We start from the raw sequence: 16,879 nt of genomic DNA on the forward strand, positions 1-16,879 counted from the left end.
AAAGCCAAAACCGAGGCTTCTTAGGGAACTGCTTAACCACCTGATGCAGTTTTGGTCTCCCCAGTTCTCATACAAACACAAAAGTACCAGGGTTTCTAGAGACCAAAGGTTACTGCTGTTCCACAGCCGCTGGGAGATTGGATCCTGTTCTGATGTTCACAGCACAAACACCACTTGCCCTACAAGTACCAGCCTGTTTGCAATTTCCACAGTGATGGAGACTGTCCTCCTGCTCTTCCCAGCTGGGCCGTGCAGGTCTGGAAGGAAGCCTGTTGCGAGGTGAGAGAAGGCAGATGAAAGCAGCACATTCCTGTGACTGTAACATACTGCTGTCTGCTGTGTTGATAGATAGAAAACTTCTCTTTCCAAAACTGTCAATCTAACACTTTTTTTTTTTTTCCAAGGAGGTGGCAGGAAACACCATCTGATTTGCTCTCAGGCATACGTGGCTGCTTTCAGGCTCGCTCGAAGGCAATGGTTATAGTGACAACTCAGTATTCTGCAAACCTGCATGGGCAAGTTTTCTATGGCAACAAAATGAATATCCTGCTGTTATGGAAACTCGAGAATCACGGGAAGGTTACAGACTTGCCTGACATGGCATGGTATCTCATTGCTCCCACACATACATCGCACTGTAATTAGGAGGATGCAAGCAAGGTAAGAGATGAGGCACTGGAGAGTCACAACCATAGTACTTGCTCGTGTGACCATGTTAACATACAGTCCTTTGCAGGGAAGATGTGAAAAAACAGTGTCGTGCTAGAAGTCATTGCGAGATTTGCTTGTACACACTGCTGCACCCACATAAGAGGATCTCCAAGCCGCTTTGTACTTGAGCTGCTGCAACACAGACAAGATACATCTGGGACCTTGAAAGTTAGTAATGCCAGAAATGCAGCCACAAGGGAAAACAGTAATAGCAGTCCTGGAACATCAGGCAGAATCACAGAGAAAGTCAGGCTTTGTGCCTCTTTAGAGCCTTTGATGGAAGCAAAGCTTCTCTAACAGAAAATGCTTAGAAAGCTGCTTTTAAAGGCACCATTTTTGTTTTAAGTCATTTCTTCTTGATGTCCCATCTTGGAGGATCTAGTGACACAGTGCTCTCTGTATACACAGCCCACGCGCCTTCATGGAACTGCTGTTTTGTTAAATGCCTCAGCATATCACAAGCTAGACAGTACCTCTAGAGTCCTTGCTGTGCCTTATCTCCACCGCCTGGAAGATGTTGCAGGATAAAAAGGTCATTAATGCTGATGACTGGAATTAGCTGAACAACGGTAAAATACGGATGATACTGGATGAGTTTTCCCCAAGGGATCTCAAAGAGGGAGCCTGAAGACCACAAAATCCCCAAGCAGGACAGCACAGAAAAATCTGGGATCCAGGAGAGCCCAGAAGCAAACCTCCGTGCCTGCAAGAGCAAAAGGGCAAGAGGCACAAAGCCTGAGCCTGGCAAGTGCGCCAGAGACGCACTGGGGTGGGCGCTGTGACCCCCAAACAGCGCAGCCTGCAGAGGGGCCAGCAAGGCAGCGTTTCACTGCTGCCACGGGGGCTACATGTAGTTTTACAACGTGACTATTTCTTCTCTCTTGTTTTCCTACCGGCTTGGCCAGGGCATCACAAACAAGCAACTCCTCTGAGCGACTCAGTGACTGTGGTGTTCCTGGTTTCAGTTTTACCCGTTAGGCAACACAGTTCTTAAAATTTGCCAGCAACACTTCTCCTGGGGGGCAGGAATTGCACCACACGCACCTTCCAACAAGACCAGTCTGGACCCCATCCACTCTTGAAGTGCATCTCAGCTAGAGATAACAGACTGTCTATATTCTCCCCACCTTGCAGGCATTTTAATTACTGGTGTGAGCCTCCAAAGTCAATCCCTTTAGCTGTCAGGCTGCCTTTGGCTCCACAGAAAAGGATGGGAAAGGGGGAGGTGGTAGAGTAAGCGACTACGAGGACCTGCTAACAGCTGCCTCAGATTCGTCTACAGATCCTGCCAGATTTTGGCTTCTGCTTGTCGATACTGAAAGCAAGAATGGATGTAAACTCGGTTACTGCACGTTTCTTCAGGCACAGCCCGTCCAGCCCAGCCCTGCACACACACTGCACAGCACCGGGCTGCAGCGCCGGATTCTGCCCCCCCCCCCCCCCCCAAAACGCTCGCCGTGCCCCGAAGGACGGGCAGGCAGGAGCAGAGCTGCCTCAGGGAACAATCCGGCGCACTGTTTACCTGCACGCTGCTATTTCTTGTGTGAATCAAACCTTGAACAAGCTCCAAATTTCTTGTCATATCAACTCATATTTTGGCAGAGGCTCAACCCACATCTTATCTAGAGCAGAGCTCCTTGGCAGCAGGCACCTCCCTGTTGTGTAATTTAATGATGTTATGGCTGGCTTGCAAACAGTAAAACAGAAAGGCCGTGACGTTATCTTAATAGGATTTTGCTTGCTGAACTCCGAATGTCACTGGCACTGCTCCCCAGTGTAGCAAAGAGGACACAAACCACCCCAGTGCCAGCAGCTTGTGTTGCCTGAAAACAGCATAAATTAAAAGTCAGGGTTCAAGGCATTTATCTGCTACAACCTCTTGCATCTGATCCCTGCTAAAACCATACATATATACCAAGCTAGCACACTGGTAACATGCTTCAAAAGCAGGAATTTGCGGCAGCAGCGTGGCTAGCTTGTTTGTTTCCTTACTCCATCAAATCTCTGGGGTACCCTTTTGTTGACACACTAGATCTATGTTTCAAGCAGCTGCTGAAAGAATCAGGTTGCTAATTGCACAGATATCCTATTCTTCTAGTGCCATATTTTAATGCACATTTCAACTGCTTTAACCGCGTTCTAGCAACTTTAACATGCAGCCACAGCGTGCCCTGGAAGGTTGGTGTTTGATAGCTTTCCGCTGTAAAACAGATTCAGCAAGCTGAGCTGGGCCAGCCAGCACGCTAGATAAGATTACATTTTCCACGCATGAAAATAAAAGGTTGTAATAAATCCTTTGAAGGAATAAATCTGGGTGATTATAAAATGCATATTTTCACTGCTTCCATTTTACCTCTTTATTAGCAGGAAGCAATGGTGGTTTGTAAATAGCTGGGAATCCCCATTTGGCAAGCAGCCCTGTGATTTGTTCAAAGTGGCCATTTGTTTTCTTGTGGTCTCTGATATATGCTATCCCTCTCTCCCCTGGGAACTGCAGGAGAGGAGTTTATAATGGACTTTAATGGAATTAGGAGCTTTTATGAAGGTAGACTTACAGCAGTGTGTCTTTCACTGGGAACCAGAATCACCACTGGATATTCCTAAGCAGAAACATGTGGAAGACAAACAGTGAAAGTTGAAAGGCAAGGTTTGTAAGGAGAAGTAATAACTTATTAGATTGACAGAGCTGGGAGGAAGACAGACAAGCTTTTAGGAAAAAAAAAAAAAAAAAAAAAAGCCCTTCTTCAGGCTGGAAACAGAAGCAGGAGCCCAAGAATATGATTCAGTGGAACACAATTGACATATATCAGACCTTGCCCTCCACCTCCCCCCAAGACCTAATCCTAATCCTCTTTCCCGAGTGAGTACCAAAGGTTCAGAGGCTGCAGGTCAGAATATCTTCTCTTAGGAGGAGGCCTGACAACAGATCTTACCGCACTGGTGAAGCGGAAGGCAAGGCAGTGCATTTGCGGAAGAGCAGAGTTTGCTGGGATGGGGTAAAGTGGAAGGAGGGAGCAGGGCAGGGAAAGGAGATTCTTTTAGCCCTGGAAATAAAGTTGGGTGGTGAGAAAGAGCCAACATACGGCACGCAGGAAGCAGAGGTGATATTTTTAATCCATTTCCAAAGAGCTGCTGCCTTACACACTAAACCAAGAATGTTCTAAGCCTTTAACACGGATGAAAGAAACCTGCACCTCACCGCGCCGTTCTTGTCTCTTACAAGATTTTCCTATTACTCTTCCCTACTCATGCGTCCATCCTTGGGTCCGGGCCAGCCTTGCCCGGACTCCGCAGCAGCTCGATTTGCCTGTACGATCACTGCTGCCAGAACAGCTCCACGTGGGCACAGGCTGGGCAGGGCACAGCAAGCCTCCTGCAGCCCGTCCCGTCCCGTCGGGTCGCCGTCCCGCACCCTCCCAGGGCCGACTCGCCACGCACCAGCCCCTCTCCAGCTGCACAGACCCGGCGTGCTGCCCAACAGCCGTCTCGCAGGCTGAAAACACTGAGGGCTTCCGAGGGCAACGTGTCGTGAACACACCCACCGTGCCCTTCACCGTCACCAATGCAACCAAGAAAAGCAAAATCATTTACATTTGTGGGGAGGAAAAAAAAAAAAAATGCTTCTGCAACCCTGACTCCTCTGCCACAGTCAGTACCGTATTGATCAGCTTAAAAATGCTTGGCACTTTTCCCCACCTTGTAAATAAGTGATTACTGTGATCAAAATAATTAAGCAACCTGGCCTTTTAAGTGACTACTAGAAGACAGTAATTTGTACGTGTGAGATTTACGGAGGCAATGGAGCTCTTTTAGCAGTTTTCACAGAGTAATAACTTGTCTTAAATATCAGAGCACGGAAAATAATACAACAAAACCTGAAGGGAGCTCTGCCCCACCTCCTACCCTGCACACAGCCCTGGGTCTAGCTGCAAGATGTGTCCGCAGAGCGGCCTCTGCACGTGGTAACACGCAAAAGAGCCATTAGCCATATGCTGCAGCAGGGAGAGCTTGCACTTGGTCCCCAATGCTGCCCAGAGGAGCTGTAAGAGATCTTCGCTGCCGAAGCCTCGCTAGTCAGTGGCTGCTTCTATTTTAGTGGCCACTTCTGCCTGCTCAGCTCAATTCCTGGCAGCCTGCGGAGTGATGTTTGTCCACAAGACTCAGCTTTATGAACCTACATTTTATTTAAATTGTATTTTCCCTGTCATTTACCCCGTTCAGCCAAATCAACCACAGCACTCTTGAGTGGCCAGAGAAGCAAGAAGAGTGGATGCTACACCACACTTACACCGTGCTTTTGCAGAAGCTTGCCTGCCTACAGCATTTCCAGACATGTCCCTAGCCCTCAGAAGACCACTCACTTACTGGTTCAAGATCTCCCCAGCCAAGAGAGCACTAGTGATGCAGCAAAGCCTTGCCATAACACCGGTAGCACCCAAGAGCTCAGCCCCCACCAAGCTGTACAAGCAGTTTGCTACTGGGAACTGCCAGCTCTCCCTCCCCAGGGACCCGTCCGTGGCACTTGTCCCCTGAAGCAGGCAGGCCACTGGATGGCTTGTCCTTCCTGCAACTGCAAGTGTCTCCTACAGCTCCACTCTTTTCTCATGTAAGCTGAATTCTCTGAGTTCTGCAAAAGTTCCCCCTGCTCAGGAAGATCATGGGAGCTCTAGGCTCTGCTCAGACCCTGCTTTTCCAGGACAGAGGATCAGGCTGCACCCAGGCTCTGGCCCCAGTGCAGTGGGTGGCAAGGAAAGGAAAGCGAGGGCATGTTTACCTCACCTCCAAAGGAGGCTGGAGACTAATCATCTGCCTGACAGTGCCTTTTAATCACCGTCTCTCTGGGTCATATCTGAACGGATGTCCTAGAGGTGTGAGGCTTGCTAGTGCATTACTGAATTCCCAGGCAATCTGATCTCTCATGCACATTCATAATTAAAAATTCCCTGCTAAGTTGCATGTTTTTGTAAAAGCATTCTCTCTCCTATGAGCTCTGTGTCCTGCAGCATCCTGCAGAAGGCAAGCAGGAGGCAATTTAGACACAGAACAATTTTCCTCCTGCTGGAAAAAGGCAGATTTCTGCTCCTCAGGGACACAGCACAGAGAAAGCAAGAAAAAGAAAAACAAAAAAAACCCCAAGCCCAGACTGTAATCTACAAGGCCACATTTCACATCTGTTTTTGCAATGTTAACTTTTATAAAAGGGCTGGGAATAACACAATCAATTTACTTTTCATTTTGGAAGGTTATAAATTTAAAAGCAAGGCTGGTGCACAGTGGAGTTGGAACGCTGAAACTTATTTTCAAAAAAAGCCAACCCTCTACTTATAGCAAATGCTGTTCCACTGAAAACAAAAGTGAACGTATATATTTTTAGGCAAAACTGATTTTCAAAAGTTAGACTGATTAACTCCAGATGATCCCAAAAGAACCACAGAAAACAACCCAAGTTTGGAAAAGGTCAGTCCTCCCTGCAGTTATTCCACAGACCCAAAACTTCTTGATCTATATTAACACCATAAATTAGAAATGTAACACTATTCCAGAAATGCCAACAGCTCTCCGCTCTGTTGTTCTCATCTCTCTTGTTTGCAGGCTTCAGAAGATAATAAACGAGGCGAGATGTCAGCACATCTTCCCACTCCCTCCGCTCTGTTCATTAGAGAAAGACTCCTGACGTGCACTCACAACACCCGCTCTGATTTTGTGCTTTGGGGCAGGCAGAGGACCAGGCAAGGATTCAATTAGTGTCCCACCTTTGCTTCGTTCTTCATAAGCCTCACTTAAAAGGCGAGGTCAGCGAGGCTGTGATGTGCTGCGGCTGCAGACGATCGCACTGCCCAAGAACCTCTAATCGTTTCCGTGTGCTAACCTGCCCCCAGGCAGCTCTTGCCTCTCACGCTTGCCCGAGAGCTCTCTGGGGCAGAGACTGCCCCTTTTTCTTCTGGCCTCTGATCTTCAGTGTCTCCCTACCATGAGCAGGGCTCTTCAGCAAACATCACCACAAGGTGCTACCCCAGCGACAATGTCCACAACCTGATGTAGGGCCAAGCAGCTTAGCATGGGGGAGGCCAGGAGTGCAACCCATGAGCACGCAGGCCAAACCCACACATCAGGAGGATTCAGGTGTGAGGTTCAACGACCGAGTAGAAACAAACACCAGTGACTGAGTGGGCAGGAGACTCGCTTCATCCCATGCTTCACAACACCAACCTCCCAATCTCCCAGGTAGATCAGGTGGCAGAAGGCTCTGCTGACACAAGCAAAGATACAGAATAGGGCTAAAGACCAAAAGCAGCCCTGATGGGAGCAGAGAGGAATCCACCACTTGCCCTCACGTTGGGAGAACCAAGACTGCCAGGTTCCTGGTGAAGGGGACCAAGGACAGACACCCCAAGGCAGGGGGAAGCTCAGGGTGAAATCTTCCTGCCCTACAAAGGGAATGAAAGCATGAAATGATAACAAAGAAATTAATAGAGAGCTTGAGAGTGCTGTGACAAAGGTTTCAGGTGGTTATCCCAAAGGAAGCACTCAGGGAAAGAGTTCTTCTTGACAGATGGACCCCATTTGAATGCACAAGAAAATAGTCTTCTGGGATCAAGGCTGCTTCTACTGATAAGAAAAGCTTTCAGCTGAGAAACAAGGGGAAATGATGCTAACATAATCTCTGCCTCTGCTTTTACTACCAGGGGGAAGAAAAATACAGCTATGGCCACAGAAAACATCAGACAACACACAGCAAGTAAAAGAAGATACAAATACCAACGAGAACGCGATTATTGACTAAGTGGACTAAGGAATGGACGTAGTCAGTAAGAAACAACTAAAATGTTTATATAGTAAAGAAAGAAGCCTGGGCAACAAAATGGAGAAACTCGAGTTACTTGGACCCAAAACAGGATACTGAGGAGATGAGAGAGACGTGGTGAAACAGAAATCATAACTGGAATATACATAACAACTAGAGTATCCAAACTGAAAAGGCTTTGGAAGAAGTTTTTGGAAGAAGAAGTAAAGACAGAGGCAAATGGAAAACAGGAAAAAATGCAACATGTTTACCAAAAATGGGTTGTGCCAGATAACCTGAGGACTGATATTCCAGATAAAAGAAAAGCAGCAGATCTACTCCAGGCAGCCTTCAACAACACATTCCACACACTGCCTGCCCGGGAAGCGCTTACTTGCAGGGAAGATTATGGGGCTGAGGGTGAGATCTGTGCAGTGAGCAAAGACCCAGGCAGAGCAGTCAGGGTCTGAAGCATCCCGAGCCCCTGACCCTGTGTGAGCTAGGCAGAGTCATCAGCATCGTTCTGAACTCTTCCAAACTGCTGTAGATCAACTTGAATTTCCTCCCAAGGCCCAAATAAGAGTTTGAGCCCCAGTCAGCAGCTTGCTGCTGACAAGAAGGCATCTTGTGAAGCTTCAACACCACAGGGCACGTCCTGCACCTACTGCAGTGACTGCTGATCAGAGATGGGACTGGGATGCTGGAGGTAAGGCTTACCGTCACAGAGACCTGTGGGACAACGGAGGCACCGGTACCCGAGGGCAGGATGCAGCAGGGACACAGAAACAGAGGAAAGTTTTTAGTGCTGGGAGGAAAGACGTTCAGGAACTGTAGGAGCACTGAGGACAAAGAGCAAACAGTTATAGGCTGAAGTTTGATCAGGATAGGAAAGGGACAAAGCAGGACAGCTGCCTGGGCCAGCCAGAACCTGGACTCACTGGGCCAGGTGGTCACATCCTGACCAGTATGTCCATAACTGTCCATTTTCAGGAATGCCCATCACGGCTGGCATACGCCTGTCTCTAGCCTCAGCGACGCATGCTGCCTTCCCACATCGCTCGGTGCTTTGGCCAAGCGCAGCTCAGTGACAGCAGCCCCCAAGACTCCGCTCCTTTTTCAGGTGCATGGCGAGGGCCTACCCGTCTTGTCAGCCTGCAGAAAGCTGACACGCATGTACTTCAGAGCTATTTCCTCTCCTGGAACTTGCAGCATTTCCTCCCATGCACAGGTCTGTCTGATAGCCAGAGAATCCCTCAGTTCAGGGCAAGATGGGCTTTTTGTACTAAATGCTATCAAGACATAAGTGCTGCTTGGCTTCTCATTAACAAGCCACATCACACTTCAACACAACCAAGAGCTGCCACTGCTGGCAGAGCCAGGCCCAGGGAACTTACTGCACACACTTGCCATTTCATATCACGCCTCACTTGCACAGACCTTGCATTTTCCCAGCACTGTATTTGCTCACAGCATTTAAGACAAACTCTAAGCGAACAACGCAGCCACCTCACTCCTCCAAACAGGTCTGGCACTGCACGAAACTCCTGTAGGGTGCAAGAAAAGATGCACAAACCAGCGGAGGCCTGGAAAGTCAGTCCTGGAAGAGCAGCAGGGACAAGCTGACTATAAGATCTCCTCTCTGCAGTTCTCTGTAGTCAGTCTTCCTAAAGCACTGCCAGAGGGCTCTGGTAAAAGGGCCTGGACATGTCTGTCTGTCCAGAACTCCAGGTCTGTTCCAGTACATCTCACCCAATTCTTCCACTTTTGTGGCCGATTCCCAGGCTGTTCTTCTGGATTCTCAAAGCAGAAGGCTCAGAAGTCGTGAATCCATTTCTACACATTTAGCAACTTTTTTCCTTCTTAGCACAACACTTGGTCATCATTGGCTCCAGTCCTAACACAACATACCTAAGTCACACATCAGAACTAGAGCATTAAAATGTTTAAATATATTTTAAGTAGCGATGCGGTTGCAGATTCTAGCAGCTTTCAAGCTCGGGCTGGGAAGGTGTTTCAGTTACAAAGCAGTGAGTCAAAGAGCACAGCCCACGCAGGACAGAAACATCCGCGTCCTTCCAAAGCCACTGCTCCGCCGTCTCCGTGGGGTCTAGAGCAAGTTCCTGCAACTGTGTCCAATTGCACTGGGGCAGAACAGCTCCTGGAGATCATCTCTACGCTCCTTCTCAGGGTAAACGAGCCCTGTAAGCTGCCATCATCCTATAATTACCTCCCACAGAAGCAGGCTTCCTCTTTACACCCGCATGAACAGTCTCATCTCCTCACCGGACAGGCTTTCACTTTCAACCCCACTTGCAAGGCTCCCCGGGAGAAACCTCCTTCCACTCACCCATCACCGAACCCCCCAGGTCTTCAAGCAAAATACCTATTGCCCTCTGCTCAGGCAGGCAGAAAATGCCTGTCCCTTCCTACCTCTGGTCTGCCAACACCTAGGAGAAGCGTGTGCCTGGGAGGTTGGAGCTCCGAGAAGGAGGGGAGTATATCTTCCACGCTTTCAGTAAGATAAATATTTTATAGTTACAGCACTGCATAAGTCTGAAACATTTTCCAGTGCAGCTAGAAAGCATCACACAGTGACCAGCTTTTAGGACGCTAAAATGCCTGGTTTGAGAATATTCCTCCTGGGACAGTGATTGACTCTGTCTTACTACATGCAACAAGCCCATTTTATTTTTAATTTTAATCTGAAAATACCGGGGATACCTTTGTAAAATGAGACACCGTGAAGAGGCGGGCAGCCAGGAGCAGGCTGGTGTGCCCTCCGGAGCGCTCTGCCAGCCCTGCCCAGTGTGGAGAGGAGCCGGGGGGCTCTCAGAAGTGCTGCTGACCTCCGGGCTGTAACCGCACAAACAGCAAGGGGAAACTCTCGCTTCAGCGTCTCCCAATCACAGCGGGACGTTGTTTCTAAAAGGCAGATGCTGCTAACCGTCCCGCTGCACACACCAACGCGCTCTGCATTCGGAGCTACAGACACCTCTGCGCCAGCCTTTTAAAAATACCCGGATGGCTGGGATGGACAGAGGAGGCAACCACGCAAGAGATGCACCTGCAACTGCACTTTTATGGGGGACCCGGCCCTGAGAGGTGCCAAGGGCTGAAGTTAACAGCACTCACACCCTACCCATGGGACATTTCCCTGCCCCGTGTAGCAGCGACGTGGATGCCAGGCCTTGGAGGAAGCCTGAACTCTTCTCAGACAATCCCAAGCAGCCTTCCCCGCTGGCTCTACGGAGATCTCAGATGAACGTGAGCAAGACAGAGCCATTCCTGGTCCCCATCACAGGGGCATCAACTGCAAAGAGCTGAGGTCTTAACAAAGCGTCACCCTGCCAGCTACCCCCAAGCCCGCAGCTCCTCTGCTCTGCTGTACGTGGGTGCCAGCAACCGGCAGCGAGCTGCTGACAGATGGCGGAGATGTGGGGGGCACGGGGAGGAGGGGCCAGGAGGCGCTGGTGGCGGTGGGGAGGAATGGCCACAGCCGAGCCGGTTCCCGTCCAGGACGACAGCTTGCATATGGATAAACAACGAGATAATTACAACCTTTAAAAAGGGGGGGGGGGGGGGGGAGAAAAGCCCATGGCTGCAGCATCCTCCTGCTGCCAGCTCCTGCAATCCATACGTCCCGCACGGCTCTCTTCACAGCCTCATCACGAGAAAATTACTCGCCATAAAAGCCCTGGCTAGAGCACTGCATTAGATACAGCTGTGAAACCATTTATCTATTGATAGACCCCTATTGTCAGAGACTGGGGTTTGGCTTTCGTGAGAGTGAGCAATTTGGAAAAGAAAAAAAACCCAACAAAAATGACAACCCCAAAAACCTAACAACCAACAAACAAATAAATAAAGAAGGAGAGAGACAATACCCCACAGCTCACAGGGTTTACAGGCCTCTGCCAGCTGGGAAGCTAAGCGTATGAAATATGCATCGCACTGAACAAAGCAAACCGAAACACTCAGCACTGGAAATGAGTAACCCTTTCCTGCGCGCGGGAACCACGCACGGGGAGAGCGAGCAGCCAGCCTTGGGCCAGGCTGCCAAAAAGTTACGGGGGAAAAAAGACCAAAAGAAAAAGCGTCTGGGGCTGTGGGTAAGGAAGATTGCCGACTTCTCCCCCTACAGAAACACGCAGGCTCTTTGGTTAAACTCAGCTCTCTGTTACCACTGAGCCCGCTTATATGGTCAGACTGGCTCAATAGGCAGCTGCTTAAGGCAGGTTAAACGTTCGGGAATCGTTTCTTACGTGAGCAGCTACGGCAGCAACACCTGGGACGGCTCCAAGCGGGCAGAGCCGCTGCTCTCCCATCACACCCACTTCTGCACCTCTCTGTTCCCTGGAGAAAAAAATGCAGAAGAGCCACTTTTCCAAGCACTTGAAAGGACGGCACCTCTCCAGGGGACCACGCTCCCGGAGCGGGGAGGAGGTGAGGGACGCCGGCTCCGTCCCCAGCGCAGAGGGCAGGCAGCCGGCCAAGGCAGGGTGGCAGGCTCCCAGCCCGCAGGCACCACGCCGCGGTGCTCGGAGGGGGAGCGCCACCTCCCGACCACGCTGCCCAGGGCACGGCCCTGCCCTGGAGCTTGGCCTCCGGCTCCACGTGCCACCCCAGGCTACCGAGCATCCCCAGCTGGCACAGACAGCGCAGAGAGGGGCCTTGCCAGGCTGGAGCGTGCTGTTTTGGTGCTGGTGGTGACCGTGCTGCTTCACCCTTTTGCCTAATGCCCAGGAGGAAAGGTGAAGCCGAGCCTGGGCAGCGCAAAGGACAAGGGGGAAGGCAGGGCACGGCAGGCAGCCTGAACGCACGTCAGCTCGGGAAACCTCCTTGCAGCCCAAGGTGCAGCAACGATTAGAAAGGAAGTGGCACGAGAGCCAGCTAGAAAAACCTGAGCAAGCTGGACACAACGGAGCAAGACGCGCATTAGAGCTGCAAGGAGACGGGAGGGCTGGACGGAGCACGTGTGAATGGGATCCAGCACACTAATCAAGGGATGAGAGAGGAGCAGCACGATCCAGCAAACTTTCAGCTAAGTAGATTATTGATCTTCAGGGAGTGCCAGAAACCAGCTTTGCAAATTACATCAGTCCCCTGCCACAAGCTCGCACAGTTACCGGATGGCAAAGTAGAAATGCTCCCCACCTCTCTGCTCCCACCACCCACACACCCTTCCTTCGCCACCGCCTGGGGGAGGGGGTCAGGATCCGTCTCGGCAGTCGCTGAGATGTGTCTGAGTTCCTGTTTGCATCTCACTCTGGCAGGATGCACAAACATGTCCAAAGGGCAAAAATGTAAAAAGAAACAAAATGATCCCCCACTTAACGAGAGAGACAGCGTCAGCTGGGAACAAACGGCTCAGAGAAAGTCTGTTGTCTTATTTTGTCAAGAGGGAGCAGAACGTAAAAACCTCAGCCCAACACAAGCAGGCAAGGCAATGACCTTGTGAGGCTTTGTACAGCTAAGCAAATAATTTCCTTGGCAAACGCAGGCTCTCTTACTGCTCACAGAAAGCAGGGAGCGGGGAAGGTTTCTGGTTAGTCACACAGCACAGCTGAAGTGCGAATGCCTCGCAGATTGCCCTGACAATGCGCCTAACCCCGGGCGAGAAGATCACCTTCTCGCAGGAACGGAGCGGAGGGTGACAAGAGACGGTTTTGAGCCTCTTAACGGGGTGCTCAGCTTCTCACCAGATCCTACAGGTAGTTGCCCTCAGCCTTACCGCCCTGACGGTGCTCCTCGCCGTTAACCCTGCGCACGCCGACAGACACGCTGCGCGGGGCACGGAGGGGACCCTTGCTACGGCCAGGAGCGGCTCTCTCTTGGCAGCTTCATTACCATCCGTGGAGCAGCACAGATGTGCACCGCACTTTCTGTGTGCAAAGAGAGGTCCCTGCCCTGAAAGTCACATAACTGAAGCAGACGGCAGGCGTTTATTGCGCTGGTCCGGCTGCTGGGAGGTGTTTATTTCCTACAGTGGAATGAGCAATCCATTATGTGACATTTGGTGGTTTTTCATATCAGCAGCACCAAAACATACAGAAATGCCCAGAGCAAGGATGGGGCCCACTGATGCACTTATCAATCGCAATCGGACACATGAAGCACGGATGGTGGAAAGGAAGGGCTGTGTACGCACCGTCACCCGGCCCCGGCTGGCTGCCACTCTCCTCTTCCACCTTGGCCTGTCTGCCTCCTCTGCCCTTGCTCCACACCGGTCCATACCAGGGGTCTCGTAGCCCTTAACAAACGTGCATTAAGGCATAGCGCCCTCCCGTGAAGGAGGTAAGTAAATATTTGTTTAACCCTTCTCACAAGCTGGAGGACAAAGGTAAAGAAAAGGACCCACCAGGGTTTATCAGGTGGCACAGCCAGGGAGGGGGCTCAGGTCCGGGACCGCAAGCAGGTCTTCTCCCCACCAGGAGAGCCCCACTGCAGTGGAGGTGCCCCGATTTCCCCATGCTTGAACAAAGCCAGGCCTTTCCTTTGACCAGTGGAGTGCAATGAGCACTTGGACTGCCAATTTTTCCTTGGTTTAAGTATGTTTCACTGACATACTCTGATATAAATTATTAAGCAAACACACACACGATGTGTGCCAGCCGGAGCACGTAAGGCCAGGAACAAACATCAGCTGAGGCTTTTTGCGTGTGACTGCAGGTGTGAAGTAGTTAAGTTATATTGTTAATTGAAGACTTTCTGCCTCTGCGTTTCCTGCAGAACAGGTGGGTGGCGACAGGCTCCGAGCTCCGCAGGTGACCGGCACCTGGCCGCCAGCACAGCCATGCAATATAAAGTCATATTGTTTGGGCTGGCACTATCCAGGTAATATAAATATTAAATTCCTGGCATCTCTACACATCTCTCTGTGCCAAGACACACTGAGAGCGGTGACCTTTTCTCCCACCTTGCCATGGCCTTCCTGACAGTCCCAGGGACAGAAGCTCCCTGTTCTGCTCTGCTCCTGAAATGCTTTTGAGAGCAGGATGTGCTGGAGGTACCGGCCACTACCAACAGACAAAACCCAGGCCAGTGACTATTTCAAAGGGTGGCCTTAAGCAGATGGGGTCATTCCCCTTCCTTCAGTGACTTCACACAATCTGAAGAACCTTCCAGTCAAGCTGGGAAAAGGGGTAAGGTGGGCAAAACAAGGACAGCTCTTCAGAGAGGAACCATCAAGCCAATACCCAGCGGCAAACTCTACTGCCTCCTGCTTCCTCCCAGCTAGATGTCTTGAGAATTCACCAGAACATTCAGAAAAGCTCTAGGGAGGGTTTGACGGAAAGTGAGCCATCAGCAAGGGGCGCAGGGCCAAAGCCAGTGCTGGTATAAGCTCCCAGAGAGCACATTTAGACATCAGTAGGCACCTCAGCCACTCACACAGGGGACTTGGAGGCTTGAAGGGTATACGTGAGAAATGGCTGGGCTAAAAGGGCTATTCCTCTGCCCCAAATATAAACTCAGCCTGAAGCCAGAAAGGAAAAAGCCCTCAGTTATTCGAACCTCAACTCTCTGAAACCCTGAGGGATGGTGGATTTCCAGCATCAGAGGAAAGTAGTCTGGACTCCCATTCTTCTCTGTTCACTCTTCCAGTACAACCAGAAGAGAAGGGAGAAGAAAGGAATATCAAGCAAAAAGAAACATCATATATTTTTTTCTCTCATAACTCAGAAAAACAATGTCCACATTTCATCCTGGAAGTAGCTGTACTTCAGGGATTCTTGTGTTTGAGACCTAATTTGTAAAGCGCCTAGGGATCCTTCAGGGTAAAAAGCATTATAGGATCATTATTAAAATGGACACACAGGCTATATTTCATGTCTCAGTTTCTTGCAAGCGAAAAAAAGGCCAATATCTATCTCTGGGATAAGGAGTCAAAAATGTGAAACATAACACTGTTTCTGTGAAGCGATAAAAATGGGACATCGCTTCCTACGCATTAAGGCATTGCACCAGAGTAGCCACTCCAGGCCTCCTACCTTGTCCACTCTTCAGCCAAACAAGGTTAGTAACACAGAGTAGAGAGCAGCCAACAGCTTTTTTACAGAAGTCACAATCCCTGCCAAGACTGCTTCCTTCTCATCTCTTCAGGAGGCTGGTTTTGCACGTGTGGAGTGGGATCCACTGCCTCGTTATGGCATCAGAACACAGATACAATTTTTCACTTTTCCACCTCCCCCAGTATCAGAGAATACAATGAATTTTTATATGAATCAGTCAAGTGTTGCTACCTGGAGTCTGGTGCCTGAAACATCAGTGTGGCATGAACTTCCTGCTCCTGGCTTTTGCACTAGGTCTCACTTCAGGGAGGGGATATTCCCCTGTCACACCAACTGGTGTGCCAGGTCTGCGTCTGTGCTAACACTCCGCAGCCTGAACTCTCACAACCCGGACGAAGGACTGTCAGCACACAGAAGCGCAATGGTGCAGTACTACTGGCTATTCCAGCCTGCTTTCCAGCACAGATCACCGCTTCTAGAGGTAAAGGGATTTCTCAAGCTTTTCACCCATACTTACATTAGCAGTGTCCCCAAGCATTTCCTGTCAGAGACCAAGAAGCTCCTTCTGAACCCTTGGCATGTGTGTGGCTAGATGAGAAACTCATCTACTTTCCTAAAGGAGCAAGTAAAGCTGCGTATTTCAGGTTGGGGTGCAGGCCTGCCTGTTTTACACCCACACAATGCACAGACACTGCTGGCGTAATTTCTTTCACATATGCAGTATCTATCTACTCAGCCAAGCCCGTATATCACCTGGCTATTGATCTGCAGGAGGCAGCAAGACCTGCACCCACAATGAGGGTGTGAAGGAGACATGGCAGGAATGCAAACCCTGCTTAGTTGTTTCCACAAGGAGAGGAAGGGTCTGAGGCAGCAGGACATCCTGCAGCTTGCCCTGAACCTCGGTCAGAGTGGGGTCTCAGGGACTGCTTCTGCATGAGGAGACAGACACACAGCACCGCAACACCAGGGCAGCTCATGGGGAAAGGGGCACCACCACTCCACCATCAAGGATATCTGACTTCTCTGAGATACCAGAATCATCACTGCAGACAAGACTTGGCAGCTGGAGCTTAGCATGGAACTGCGCTTTCATGGGAACCTGATGAACTTCCCCCTGTGCCATTTCAAAACAAATACAACCCCAAGTCCCCCAGTCTTCCCCTTCCAATTCTCACTGCTAACGCCTTCACCAAATCCAGTAAAATAAGCATGGACTCTGCTTCTAGATCTTCCATTACTCATCCTCTCCCTCAGACTGTAGATATTTAGTGACTCTTATGCTTGCTCTTTGGACCTGATTAGGATCCAGCCTTCAATACCTTGTTCTTACCTACTGCACTGGACTAACTTTTTGTCCTAGCTTTCAAAGGCC

General features: G+C 50.2%; 1 protein-coding gene across 1 annotated transcript in view; it reads right to left on the reverse strand.

Annotated features, from left to right (window-relative positions):
- The window catches only part of ACSF3 (acyl-CoA synthetase family member 3), a 178,353-nt gene that overhangs the window by 136,278 nt on the left and 25,196 nt on the right, over positions 1 to 16,879 (reverse strand). The gene's annotated exons all lie outside the window — the stretch shown is intronic.

Source organism: Apteryx mantelli, chromosome 10, assembly GCF_036417845.1.
Source record: "Apteryx mantelli isolate bAptMan1 chromosome 10, bAptMan1.hap1, whole genome shotgun sequence".
In the NCBI taxonomy this organism is placed as follows: Eukaryota; Metazoa; Chordata; class Aves; order Apterygiformes; family Apterygidae; genus Apteryx; species Apteryx mantelli.